The sequence below is a fragment of the Spermophilus citellus genome, assembly GCF_964194105.1.
Source record: "Spermophilus citellus genome assembly, chromosome: 8".
In the NCBI taxonomy this organism is placed as follows: Eukaryota; Metazoa; Chordata; class Mammalia; order Rodentia; family Sciuridae; genus Spermophilus; species Spermophilus citellus.
This window is the reverse complement of record NC_138189.1, coordinates 145,242,129-145,257,272: the sequence shown is the minus strand read 5'-3', so window position 1 is coordinate 145,257,272 and position 15,144 is coordinate 145,242,129.

Here is a 15,144-nt window from a genome sequence, read left to right as displayed (position 1 = left end):
TTTCTGCATTGCAGATATCTGCTCTACTGAAACCAAACTTGGTTCCCTCTTCTCCCAGCACCGAATTTTGTATGGATATGTAGATTTATCTCCTCGATGAGCCATAATTTTTCAGAAAAAAAGAATTAAACTGATGTATCTATTTACATTAGAGAAGACTCACTGTGGAAACTTGCTCACATGATTATGGTGGCTGAGAAGTCTCACAATGTGCTATCATCAGGCTGGACAGACAGAAAATCCAGCATATAACCCAGTGTGCAACCAAGGCTTGAGACATCATGCGCGCATCAGGTGACTCAGCCAGAGTCTAGAAGTCTGTAGATGGGGAGTGTGGACTTAATTCCAGGAATCCAAAGGCCTTAGAGAGGGAGGTCCATTATCCCAGGACAGGAATAAATGGATGTACCAGCTCAAGAGCCAGGAGAGAGGTAATTCACCTTTTCTCCACTTTTTTCTTCTACTTGGTGCTCCATAGATTGGATGATGCTCACAGACATGGGTCAGGATAAATCTTTTTTTTTTTTTTTTAACCAGTATACTGATTCAAATGCCAATCTCTTCTGCAAACATGCTCACAGACAAACACAGGGATAATGTTTTACTGGCTAGGTGGACACAATTTTATTCAGTAAAGTTGACAAAAATATTAATATTCATACTCCCAGTACGTCTGCCTCTTGCTCCTCAGGCCCTTCAGATTGATTAAGCTTCTCATATAATTGCTAACAGTATTCAATGTGCAAGAGTTCCAATGAAATCCTCTCTTTCCTGACCTCATGCATGGGAGGATCACTTCCCTGGCCATCCCAAAATGGTGGAAGTTACATCATAATTGCTTCCAAAGGAACTCTCTCCCTCTCTCTCGTTCGACTCATTTCATTTTAAAAGCTACATACTAATATTTAATAGATTCTTAATTACAATTTTGTAGTTAGATATCCTAACTCTCACAGTTGATTTCATTTAATTTTCTTGGGTTCTGAAACATTGGCAAAGTTCTCTGAAACTAACTGAAGACACACAAGTATATCGTGACACAAAATTCTGAACATACATTACTCCTCAGTTAAAATGATGATGTTGTCAATTAAAGGAATGATCTAAATGAATAGATTGTACTATGTGCATAAAAACTATATTTAATGCATGTGTCTTATAAAACATAATCTTTCCATTTACTTTTATTGCATCAAGAATTTTTAAATTTAATGCTATAATTTTTGAATTTTTAGGCCAAGATATTTACTTTTTTATCTTATTTTTTAATATTAGTATTTAATATATGGACAATGCACAATTTTCAATCTTAGTAGTTTCCTCATTTTTTTTTTAATTTAACTTTCAGTATTTTTTTCAGGACTTGGGACCACCGAATTATATCTCCAACACTATTTATTTATTTATTTATATTTTATTTTGAGATAGGGTCTAACTAATTTATCCAGGCTGGGCTTTCATTTATGATCCTCCTACCTTAATCTTCAAAGTTGAAGAAATTATTGGTATGTCTCCACATACAGTTTAATTTTTTTTAAAATTAAAAGATATAATTGAAGAGTATCATCATTGGTTGTTAGTATTCTTTATCTTTTAATAGGTCTGTTGTGGGAGAAAATGACTACCAAATGTTCCATAAAATAATTCTAATCAATAAATATAGTTATTTAGCTGAAAAACGTGGTTAGTTAACATTGGCCATTTTAGAAGTGTTTAGATCCACCATTTTATCCTATCATCATTTATGTTGAGTGGCAAGAAAATGACACTGAGGGAACACTAGTATGAAACTGACTTTCAAAATATTGATTTGTGATCACTCTGCCCTGGAAGAACTTGGGGTTACTTTAAAGTAAGAAAAAAACGCAGGTTAACTAATAGCGACATGATACCTATTGTTTTAACTATCTTGTCAACTAAGAGCAATTTATCATAGTAGTCATGAAGGACTGTTAATGACCTTGAAAATGACATGATTCAACAAACTTCTTTGAGAACACTTTTTAAGGTCAAAGCATATCCGGGAAAGCATCAAAGTAAGAACAACTTCTAACTTTACTGAAATGACTGTCCCCAGAGCCACAGTCCACCAAACAGCAGAAAACTCAGGCATGACTTAAGAAAGAACAGCACAGATTCAATCTTGGTTCCAAAATATCAACACTAAACCACATTTCGGCAGGCTTTTATACACTTACAAAAAATGTCATCACAAGAATTATATTCTTGGGAAATTTTATCAGGCATATCAATATTTAATATTAACTATCAAAGCTGATTTATAACCAACCCTAAAAATCTAATATAAAACTTAACTGTGCCTAGGATGTCCTCAGTAAAATCATTAATTTGTAGTATTAATTATTTTGATTGTATTCTTATGAAAACTAGTTTCAGATATATTTTTATGACTAAAGATACAATTGGATGTGTTCAATAAAATAAAGAATACTTTTAATGTATTTTCTAGTCATTATGTTAAACTCAAAGGTAAAATGCTTGCTTACTTTCTGGCATTTTAGGACATGCTACTTAACACAGAAAGAGTTGACTGATTCCACAGCATGTCCTAAAATGCCAGTTGTAATAATCAGGTATGATAATAAAATACAAACTCTTCTAATGACAGAATAGATCAGTGCATCTATTAAGTCCCCACATCACTCTAAAAGTCACATTTTTCTTCACAAAGGATTGCAAAAAGTGGTGAACTGAAGGAATAAACCTTTATTAGATTTGGAATTTAAAATTTTAATAATTCAAAAATATTTTAATAAGTATATTTACTATCTTTTACTTGGGGTGTTTTGTGAGCATTTAATCTATTTATAGGTGCATAAATGCTTTTAAAATGTATTTATATATAATCATCAATGTTAAAACACAACAGCATATGGAATGAAATTTGACATGTTTATATAAACTATTTACTTATTTAATTACTCTTTAAAAAAGTAACATGATGCTTACTTTGTGACATGCAAAACAAAATAGCTGTTTTTTTTTGGGGGGGGAGTAGATATTTGTAAAACAAATGTCTCATTTTTTGGTCACGTAAAATTTTATTTCCTATGAATTGCTTGCATTTTATTGTGATTTTGCATTTAAAACATAGTGAATCCTTCACTAGCTGTCACCAAAGCAGTTCTTTTTCTCCTCCTAGATCTCCTGTGGAGTGTAGGCCAACTGCTTTTCAGCAGGCCCCTGTGGGCAGCAAATCTTCTCAGAGGTGGAGAACCTTCAAGATACAGGTATCAGAACTGGGTTCTACACTTAATGGCTCCCACATTGTCTCATTGGCACCAGAGCACTGCCCTCAAGGGGGACAATAAGTCCATTTCGGAATGAGGAGAGACACGAATCCTAAATAAGTCCACATAGACTAAACCTAGGCCTCAACTTCAACATGGCAAACCTCCACTTTTATTTTTTTTTTACCTTCATAGCTGTTCTTTTATTTATTTATTTTTATTGGTTGTTCACAACATTACAAAGCTCTTGACATATCATATTTCATACATTACAATCAAGTGGGTTATGAACCCCCAATTTTACCCCAAATGCAGATTGCAGAATCACGTCGGTTACACATCCACAATTTTACATAATGCCCTATTAGTAATTGTTGTATTCTGCTACCTTTCCTATCCCCTACTATCCCCCCTCCCCTCCCCTCCCATCTTCTCTCTCTACCCCATCTAATGTAATTCATTTCTCTCCTTGTTTATTTTCCCATTCCCCTCACAACTTCTTATATGTAATTTTGTATAGCAATGAGGGCCTCCCTTCATTTCCATGCAATTGCCCTTTTCTCTCCCTTTCCATCCCATCTCATGTCTCTGTTTAATGTTAATCTTTTCTTCCTGCTCTTCCTCCCTGTTCTGTTCACAGTTGCTCTCATTATATCAAAGAAGACATTTGGTATTTGTTTTTTAGGGATTGGCTAGCTTCACTAAGCATAATCTGCTCTAGTGCCATTCATTTCGCTGCAAATTCTATGATTTTGTCATTTTTTATTGCTGCATAGTACTCCATTGTGTATAGATGCCACATTTTTTTTTATCCATTCATTTATTGAAGGGCATCTGGGTTGGTTCCACAGTCTAGCTATGAATTGTGCTGCTATGAACATCGATGTGGCAGTATCCCTGTAGCATGCTCTTTTAAGGTCTTCAGGGAATAGTCCGAGAAGGGCAATAGCAGGGTCAAATGGTGGTTCCATTCCCAGCTTTCCCAGGAATCTCCATACTGCTTTCCAAATTGGCCGCACCAATTTGCAGTCCCACCAGCAATGTACAAGTGTACCCTTTTCTCCACATCCTCGCCAGCACTTGTTGTTGTTGGACTTCTTAATGGCTGCCAATCTTACTGGAGTGAGATGGTATCTTAGGGTGGTTTTGATTTGCATTTCTCTGACTGCTAGAGATGGTGAGCATTTTTTCATGTACTTGTTGATTGATTGTATATCCTCCTCTGAGAAGTGTCTGTTCAGGTCCTTGGCCCATTTGTTGACTGGGTTATTTGTTATCTTATTGTCTAATTTTTTGAGTTCTTTGTATACTCTGGATAATATGGCTCTATCTGAAGTGTGAGGAGTAAAAATTTGTTCCCAGGATGTAGGCTCCCTATTTACCTCTCTTATTGTTTCTCTTGCTGAGAAAAAACTTTTTAGTTTAAGTAAGTCCCATTTGTTGATTCTTGCTATTAACTCTTGTGCTATGGGTGTCCTATTACGGAATTTGGAGCCCGACCCCACAATATGTAGATCGGAGCCAACTTTTTCTTCTATCAGACGCAGAGTCTCTGATTTGATATCAAGCTCCTTGATCCATTTTGAGTTAACTTTTGTGCATGGCGAGAGAAAGGGATTCAGTTTCATTTTGTTGCATATGGATTTCCAGTTTTCCCAACACCATTTGTTGAAGAGGCTATCCTTCCTCCATTGCATGCTTTTAGCCCCTTTATCAAATATAAGATAGTTGTAACTTTGTGGATTAGTCTCTGTGTCCTCTATTCTATACCATTGGATTAGTCCACCTGCCTGTTTTGGTACCAGTACCATGCTGTTTTTGTCACTATTGCTCTGTAATATAGTTTGAAATCTGGTATCGCTCTACCGCCTTATTCACGCTTCCTGTTTAGAATTGCTTTTGCTATTCTGGGTCTTTTATTTTTCCATATGAATTTCATGATTGCTTTATCTATTTCTACAAGAAATGCCATTGGGATTTTGATTGGCATTGCATTAAACCTATAGAGAACTTTTGGTAATATTGCCATTTTAATGATGTTAGTTCTGCCTATCCATGAACAGGGTACATTTTTCCATCTTCTAAGATCTTCTTCTACTTCTCTCTTTAGGGTTATGTAGTTTTCATTGTATAAATCTTTCACCTCTTTTGTTAGGTTGATTACCAAGAATTTTATTTTTTTTTTTGAGGATATTGTGAATGGAGTGTTTTTCCTCATTTCCGTTTCAGAAGTTTTGTCGCTCATATACAGAAATGCCTTTGATTTATGCGTGTTGATTTTATATCCTGCCACTTTGCTGAATTCATTTATTAGTTCTAGTAGTTTTTTTGTAGACCCTTTGGGGTCTTCTAGGTATAGAATCATGTCATCTGCAAATAGTGATAATTTAAGTTCTTCTTTTCCTATTTTTATGCCTTTAATTTCTTTCATCTGTCTAATTGCTCTGGCCAGTGTTTCGAGAACTATATTGAATAGAAGTGGTGACAGAGGGCATCCCTGTCTTGTTCCAGATTTTAGAGGGAATGCCTTTAACTTTTGTCCATTCAGAATGATGCTAGCCTGAGGCTTAGCATAGATAGCTTTTACAATGTCAAGGTAAGTTCCTGTTATCCCTAGTTTTTCTAATGTTTTGAACATAAAGGGATGCTGTACTTTGTCGAATGCTTTCTCTGCGTCTATCGAGATGATCATATGGTTCTTATCTTTAAGTCTATTGATGTGGTGAATAACATTTATTGATTTCCGTATATTGAACCATCCTTGCATCCCAGGGATGAATCCTACTTGATCATGGTGCACAATTTTTTTGATGTGGTTTTGTATTCGATTCGCCAGAATTTTATTGAGGATTTTTGCAACTAGGTTCATTAGAGATATTGGTCTGTAGTTTTCTTTCTTTGAAGTGTCTTTGTCTGGTTTCGGAATCAGGGTGATGTTGGCCTCATAGAATGAATTTGGAAGAGCTCCCTCTTTTTCTATTTCCTGAAATAACTTGAAAAGTATTGGTATTAATTCTTCTTTAAAGGTTTTGTAAAACTCTGCTGTATACCCATCCGGTCCTGGGCTTTTCTTGGTTGGTAGTCTTTTGATGGCTTCTTCAATTTCATCCATTGATATTGGTCTGTTCAAATTGTGTGTATCCTCCTGACTCAGTCTGGGCAAATCATATGACGTAGAAATTTATCGATGTCTTCACTATCTTCTATTTTATTGGAATATAGGTTTTCAAAATAATTTCTAATTGTCTTCTGTATTTCTGTAGCATCTGTTGTGATAGTGCCTTTTTCATCCTGTATGTTAGTAATTTGAGTTCTCTCTCTTCTTCTCTTCGTTAGCATGGCTAAAGGTCTGTCGATCTTATTTATTTTTCCGAAGAACCAACTTTTAGTTTTGTTAATTTTTTCAATAGTTTCTTTTGTTTCAATTTCATTGATTTCCGCTCTGATTTTAATTATTTCTTGCCTTCTTCTACATTTGCTGTTGTTTTGCTCTTCTTTTTGTAGGGCTTTGAGATGAAGTGTGAGCTCATTTATTTGTTGTTTTTTTTCTTTTTTTGATGAATGACCACCAGGCGATGAATTTTCCTCTTAAAACTGCTTTCATTGTGTCCCATAGATTCCGATATGTTGTGTCTGTATTTTCATTTATCTCTAAGAATTTTTTGATTTCCTCCTTTATGTCTTCTGTAACCCATTGATCATTCAGTAACATATTGTTCATTTTCCATGTGATGTAGGATTTTTCCTTCCTTCTTTTATCAATGATTTCAAGTTTCATTCCATTATGATCAGATAAAATGCAAGGTATTATCTCCACCCCTTTATATTTACTGAGGGTTGCCCAATGGCATAATATATGGTCTATTTTTGAGAGGGATCCATGTGCTGCTGAGAAAAAAGTATATCCATTTGATGATGGTTGATATATTCTATATAGGTCAGTTAAGTCTAGGTTATTGATTATGATATTGAGTTCTATAGTTTCTTTATTCAACTTTTGTTTGGAGGATCTGTCCAATGGTGAGAGAGGTGTGTTGAAGTCACCCATAATTATTGTGTTGTGGTCTATTTGATTCTTGAACTTGAGGAGAATTTGATTTATGAATGTCGCAGCACCATTATTTGGTGCATAAATATTGATAATTGTTATGTCTTGTTGGTGAATGGTTCCTTTTAACAGTATATAATGTCCTTCTTTATCCCTTTTGATTAACTTAGTCTTGAAGTTGATTTTATTCAATATGAGGATGGCCAGCCCTGCTTGCTTACGAGGACCGTGTGCATGGTATATTTTTTCCCATCCTTTCACCTTCAGCCTGTGTATGTCTTTTCCAATCAGATGTGTCTCCTGGAGGCAGCATATTGTTGGATTTGTTTTTTTAATCCATGATACCAGCCTATGTCTCTTTATTAGAGAGTTTAAGCCATTAACATTCAGAGTTACTATTGATATATGGTTTGTATTTCCATCCATGCTTGATTGTTTATCCTTTTTTAAAAAAATTTAGTTTGTTTCTCCATGATTATCTTTCCCCTCGCCCTCTGTCTTTACCGAGGCACTTCCTACTGATGGTTTTGGTTATTGTTTTTCATTTCTTCCTCGTGTAGTGTTTTGCTCAAAATGCTTTGCAATGCTGGTTTTCTGGCTGCAAATTCTTTTAAATTTTGTTTATCATGAAAGATTTTTATTTCGTTGTCATACCTGAAGCTTAATTTTGCTGGATACAGAATTCTTGGTTGGCATCCATTGTCTTTCAGTGTTTGAAATACTTTGTTCCATGACCTTCTTGCTTTCAGTGTCTGTGATTAAAAATCCGTTGTTAACCTTATTGGTTTACCCCTGAATGTAATCTGTCTCCTTTCTCTTGTAGCTTTTAATATTTTCTCTTTGTTCTGTATATTGGATATCTTCATAACAATGTGTCTTGGCGTTGGTCTACTGTGATTTTGTGTGCTCGGTGTCCTGTATGCATCTTCAATTTGTATATCTGTTTCCTTTTTTATTTCTGGAAAGTTTTCTGTAATTATTTCATTCAGCAGGGTTCTCATTCCCTTGGTTTGATTCTCTGTACCTTCTTCTATCCCAATGACTCGTAAGTTTGGTTTTTTTATGTTATCCCATAACTCTTGGATGTTTTTCTAGTGATTTTTTACCAGCCTTTCTGAGTTGGCTAGACTCTTTTCAAGATGATATATTTTGTCTTCATTATCTGACGTTCTGGCTTCTACTTGCTCCACTCTGTTAGTGATACACTCAATTGAGTTTTTAATTTGGCTTATCGTTTCCTTCATTTCTAGAATTATTGTTTGATTATTTTTTATAATCTCTATCTCCTGATAAAGATGCTTAACTTCTTCTTTTATCTGTTTATGTAATTCATTCTCAATGTGTTCTTTCGCTGCTTGAATTTGCTGTCTTGTATCCTCTTTAAGGTTCCATTCCATCTGTCTAAGGTGTTCCTTGAGTTCTTTATATGACCATTTTTCTGATGACTCTAGGTCCTCCTGAATATTTAGGCTGTCCTGCATTGTTTGTACTCCTTTTCTTCCTTGCTTTTTGAAGGTGCTCATGTTACTTCTTGTTCTGATTTGACTGATGAGTTACTGTTTACTCCTATAAATTTATTAGATGCTTGGGAGGAAAGGTATTAGAAGGGAAGGGAAGAAGTCACTAAAGAGAATGAGAGTAAGCAGGTAGAATTCAAGGAATGGGGGATAAGATAATTGAAAAGAAATGAAAAGACAAAAGAAGAAAAAATAGGAAATAAAAAAAGAACAAAAATTAAAAAAATAATAAAAAAATTAAAATTAAAATTAGAAGAAAAAAAATTTAAAAAAAAATTGTAAAAAAAATTTAAAAAAACAAGAAAGAAAAATGAAAATGAAAGAAAAACCCAAATCAAAAAAAAGAGAAAAGAAAAAAAGAAAAAAAAAACTAATAAATGCAGTCTTAGAGTTTGATTTACTTCTCTTCCAGTAGGTGGCGCTGTGCCCACCAGGCCAAGTTTCTCCTGTCAATACGTGGGAACCAATCACTGTGCAGCAGCTCCTCCCAGACTGGGCGAGTCTCCAATCCTGAGTGCCTAGGGCCTCCTCTTGTGTCTAGTCACTTCCCACTTTTCCTCTAGCCAGGCCCCTCTCACGGGTGCCGCTCACCACAATACTGGCTAAATGCCAGGTCTGCTGCTCCCGGGAGCCCTGTTTTCATGAACGACTGGGCACACTCTTCCAGTTTGCCATTCCCTCAGACCCTAAGTTTGTAGAGCTTGGGGCTGAAAATCCTCAGCGAAGTTTTCTTGCCCTCCGGTAGCCACTCCCCCGGTAGCTGGTGCAAGAGACCTCAGCTGTCAGCACTGGTGGGAGCGGTAGTTCCACGCCGCGGGTCCCGCACCACCTCTGATTCCCTGGGTCTGGCTATCGTGCTCACAGGAGAGCTGGGAGGGGCCCTTATGGGAGAGCTGGGAGGGGCCCTTAAGGTTTCCCCGATTTGTGGAGAGGGAAGGCTAGGGAATTACACACCTGTAGCCGCAGGTTTCAATGAAGTTATCTCCTCCGCCGCAGTCTGATGACGTCAGTTCTCTGCCATGGTGGTATCTCTTGCAAATGGTGACAGTTCATTTCCCATTGCCAGGCGACCAGTGCAACAGGTGGGTCCTTACTGTCTCTCCCAAGCCCCATTTCAAACCTGTGACCACTACCTATGAAGGCCTATGAAGGCTCGGTTGGCTTTTACCTCTGTAGGATGAGAAGGGCTGACCAGTTGTTTCAAAATAGCTGTTTAACCATATAGTTAAAGCAGTTCTTACCCAGTGAGCAACAGCTCATGCCAAATAGCTACCGTCCTACACACAAGAGGAAAAATTACTGTGGCTCTCTACTGAAGACTTTTTTTTTAAGCACAAGAAAACATTTTTTTTTTTGATAATTCATTGCTAATTGCTAGTTTAAGGACATTAGAAATGCTTACAAACATTTTCTTTTAAAAAATATTTTTTTTAGTTCTGGATTGCTATGATACCTTTCTTTTACTTATTTATTTTTTATGTGGTGTTGAGTATCAAACCCAGTGTCTCACATGTGCAAAGTAAGCACTCTACCACTGAGCCACAACTCCAGCCCAGAAATGTTTTTATTAGCATGATAATTATTGAATATTAGTGAAGTTTTTGGCAAGAAATATGCAGAATTAGTTTTGCTGTTTTAAAAATATCTTTATTAGAAAATTTACAAATTCTTCATTAGTATGATAAAGTTTTAAAATTATGGAAAATTGAAAGGTCATACCCTCTGGTTTCAGAGAGTTGAGTTTCAGAGCCTTCTGTTCTACACAATCATTTTATATTCTCTTTATGTTTCCTTTCAATTCCAGATAAAGAAAAAAGGAAAGGAAATCTCTCCTTTGGTAGACACATTAGAAGATTTGTCCTATTCACAATGGGCTTAAATATTTTGTATTGTTATCCTTCAGAGGACAAAAGGAGGAAACTCACTGTACTTTTTTTTTTTCAGTGATAATTTGCTGAGTAGAAAATAAAGTGGATATTAGTGTCATGTTACTTTTAAAATCCATGCATTTCTATAAAATAAAACTATTCTCATACATATAGTATGTATTCTTCAGTTGAAATATTTTATTTAGCATATTTGGCCTTCGCATTTCAATATATGAAAGAAGAATAGGTAAGATGACAAATTAGGGTCATGAATTGTCCCCTAGTTATGTAGGCAGGAGTTGCTTTTCCTATACCACCACGAGTTCTCCACACAGATAAAAAGGACTGGTATTTTAGAAATCAAATTTAAGGAGCGTATGTTTGCTTTAAATTTAAGAATCTTATAATAATTAATTAAAATATTAATGAAGATATATGGACTGGTTGCTTCCTAATATACTTATAGAGTAAGATAAACACATATATTTCACAGATGAACATCATTCTTATGTATGAAGGCCTTATATAAAGGCCTTTAATTAACACACAAACTTAAATGTAGGAACCCTAGATTGCAGTTTTTCAACTCTTATATATCCTATTATAAAAAAATTGTTTTAAATGGAGCTGTTTTTGGAAAGGCTTTAGTACAGTATTTCTCAAATCATCCAGGACTAGTGAATTTCAATTATAAACCTAAAGTATTTTCCTGAAAAACTATTAAACATTATCCCTGTGAAATTAATTTCTCATACTGAAAGATGGAAAAACATTTTAGTGTGAATGGAATTCATGAACTTTTAAATTGTTTTCTGTGGGGCAAGACTTTTATTGAACAATTATAAACTATATCAATGTGTTTTTAAAAATTACTATTGTAATATCAATAATGATACCACAGACATGATTTTATTCAACAATAAAAAGTAATTTATGTGTATAAAATACAAATATTACAATGAACTTATTTTTTGAAACTTAATTTATTTGAAATGATCACATTTTTAAATATAGAAAATCTTTGTACTTTGAGGTTTATTCTTAATATTCTTCTTAATATCACATCTCCACACATCACTGTAACATTATGTAAAAGATAAACATTTTCCCATTTTTTCCTAATTTTTCTTTGCCTTTTAAATGCTTATAATATGTTTGATAATGTAATTTTTTTACATGCAAATAATAAGAATATTAAATTATCTCAAAAATGAATTTAATTCATATGCACTATTATACATTATGTTTTATTAAAAACTACCCACAATATGTCACAATAACACAAAAATTTCTCTTATAAATTTATTGAACAATTACTAATACATTTATTGGTTCTTAGCTCATATTCTCCATGTTAGTATCTCTAAAACATATACCATGTCATATTTTACTTAAAAGAGTTTTGTCTCTTAACAATGAAGTACACATGATAAACTGTGATACAAGTCTATATAATTTCCATTGAAAGTGTGAAATTCATGAATATAATTTAAATCTAGGAAAAACACAAAATTAAAATAATTTTTAAAAATCGCACATGTATTTTGTTAAAATAAATGGAGACAGAGATACTTAATATCAAGAAGATTATATGCCCATATTTATACTTAATTTTCATATAGTTATGGGATCATTAATATAAAATATAAGTATTTTGTTAGCACTATAAAACTTGATTTGTTTTTTTAATTAAATGTTTTAAACTAATATATAAATCATAAAAATTATACATTTGAATGTGGGACCACGTGATATTTCAATACATATACACTTTTTGTAATGTTTAAATAAGGTAGATATATCTTTTCAAAGAGCTGTCATTTTTTCTACTTTTTATTCTAATTTATTATATATGACAGCAGAATACATTACAATTTATATCACACATATAGAGCACAATTTTTCATATTTCTGGTTGTATACAAAGTATCTTCACACCATTTGTGTTTTCATACTCATATTTAGAGTAATGATGTCCATCTCATTCCACCATCTTTTTTTTTTTTACCTCAATGCCCCTTTCTTTCTCTCCCCCCCTCCTTTGACTTATCAAGAGTTCATCTAATCCTCCCATGCTCCCCTGCCCCTGCCCCCGCAAAGCTCACAATGAATCAACCTCCTTATATCAGAGAAAACATTCAGCATTTGTTTTTTTGGGGATTGGCTAACATCTTTTAGCATTATATTCTCTAATTCCATCCATTTACTTTTAAATTCCATGACTTTATTCCCTTTTATTGCCGAGTAAAATTCCATTGTGTGTGTATATATATATATACCATAGTTTTATAATCCATTCATCTACTGAAGGGCATTTAGGTTGATTCCACAATTTAACTATTGTTTATTGTGCTACAATAAACACTGATGTGGCTGTTTCCCTGTCATATGCTGTTTTTTAAGTCCTTTGGGTATAGACTGAGGAGAGGAATAGCTGAGTCAAATAGTGGTTCCATTCCCAGTTTTCCAAGGAATCTCCATACTGCTTTCTATATTGGCTGCACCAATTTGCAGTCTCACCAGCAATGTATGAGTGAGCCTTTTTACCTACATCCTCACCAACAGTTACTGTTGATTGTGTTTTTAATACCTGCCATTCTGACTAGAGTGAGATGAATCTTAGTTTTGATTAGCATTTCTCTAATTGCTAGAGATGCTGAACATTTTTTTTCATATATTTGTTGATTGATTGTATATCACCTTTGAGAGGTGTCTGTTCAGTTCCTTGGCCCCTTTATTTATTGGGCTATTTGGGTTTTGTTTTGTTTTTGATGTTTAGCTTTTTTCTTTATATACACTAGAAATTAGTGCTCTATCTGACATGCAAGCACTAAAAATTTGCTCCCAAGGTGTAGGAACTCTGTTTACCCCACTGATTTTTTCTTTTGCTGAGAAGAAACTTTTTGGTTTGAATCCATCCCATTTATTGATTCTTGATTTAAATTCTGGTACCAAAGGAGTCTGTTGTGGTTCTGTACGTTTGGCATCCTGTAAGCCTCTTGAATTTGGTTTTTCAACTTGTTCTTGATGTTTGGAAAATGTTCTGATGTTATTTTATTGAATAGATTATTTGGTTTTCTCTATCCCAATAACTCTTAAATTTTGTCTTTTTATGCTATCCCATATTTCTTGAATGTTCTGTTCATGGTTTCTTACCATTTTCACTGTGGGGTCTACATTCTTTTCAATATTATGTATTTTGTCTTCATTGTCTGATGCCCTGTCTTCCAAGTGGTCTACTCTGTTGGTGATGCTTTCAACTGGACATTTAATTTGGTTTATTGTTTCTTTTCATTTCAAGAATTTCTGTTTGGTTTTTCTTTAGAACCTCAATCTCCCTATTGAAGTAAATCTTTTGCTTCCTATATTTGTTTATGTAGCTCTTTGTTAAAATGATCTTTTGCTGCCTGTATTTGCTCTATTATATCATCCTTTAAATTCACAGAACATTTTAATCATGTACATCCTGAACTTCTTCTCTGTCAACTCTTCTGCTGTGCTGGCCATGGATTCTAATATTGTGGTATCTTGATTTGTTCAGGGGCACTTTCTTCCCTTGTCTTTTCATGTTGTACATGTGTCTTCCCTTCCAGCTCTGTGGATCTGAGGTGTTACTGTTTTTTACCTTATAGAATTATAGTGCTCTTATAGGGTTCCAATACCTCTCCTTTGAGGGTAGGACAATGTTAACAGATCCCAGTATAAACAATATACCACCTAAAAACAAATAGTTGCTGAGAGATGTTTATAGATTAGTCACGATGTACAGAAATGGTGAATTCAATTATTATCTACAATATAATTACTAGGTTTGTAAAAGGGTTTATAGTTTCTGATGATGGACAAAAAAAATCAGAGGTGAGGTTTAGGATGATATGCTGAGGAGGTAGAAGGTGAGGATATAGAGTTGTTATATCTTAGGAACTGTGGAAGAGAAATCTAAAGAATGTTAGTAAGCAGGTGAGTAGAAAGGAAGTAATTTTGGGTAGACAAGTAAGTGGGAAGACAGTAGAGTACATAAGACAAACACACATTTGTATTAAGAAAAAAAAATTTTAAATGTTAAAATAGTAAAAATTGGAGAAATAAAAAGAAAAAGACAAAGGAAAGAATATACAACACAACTATGAAGTACTATTCAGTCATCTCAGTCCTCAATATCCTAATTCATGCAAAGTATTTGGTTTCACACATGTTTCACACATGTTGGGGATGTGAGGGCAGGAGAATCGAGAGGGAGAAGAAAGAAAAAAAGAAAAAATTTCAAAGGAAGAAACAAGGTTTTCAGTGGAGATTGTATCTCTTCTGCTTCCCTTCTCATCCAGTGGGTTGCCCTTTGTTAGCTGGTATCTTTGCCTCAGGATGGTGAAGGTAACCTGGGAGGGAGGGTTGGTCTTGGGTGCAGGGCACCTGGAAGTGGGGTATGGCATCCACTGGTCCCCAAAGGGAGATTGCACCAC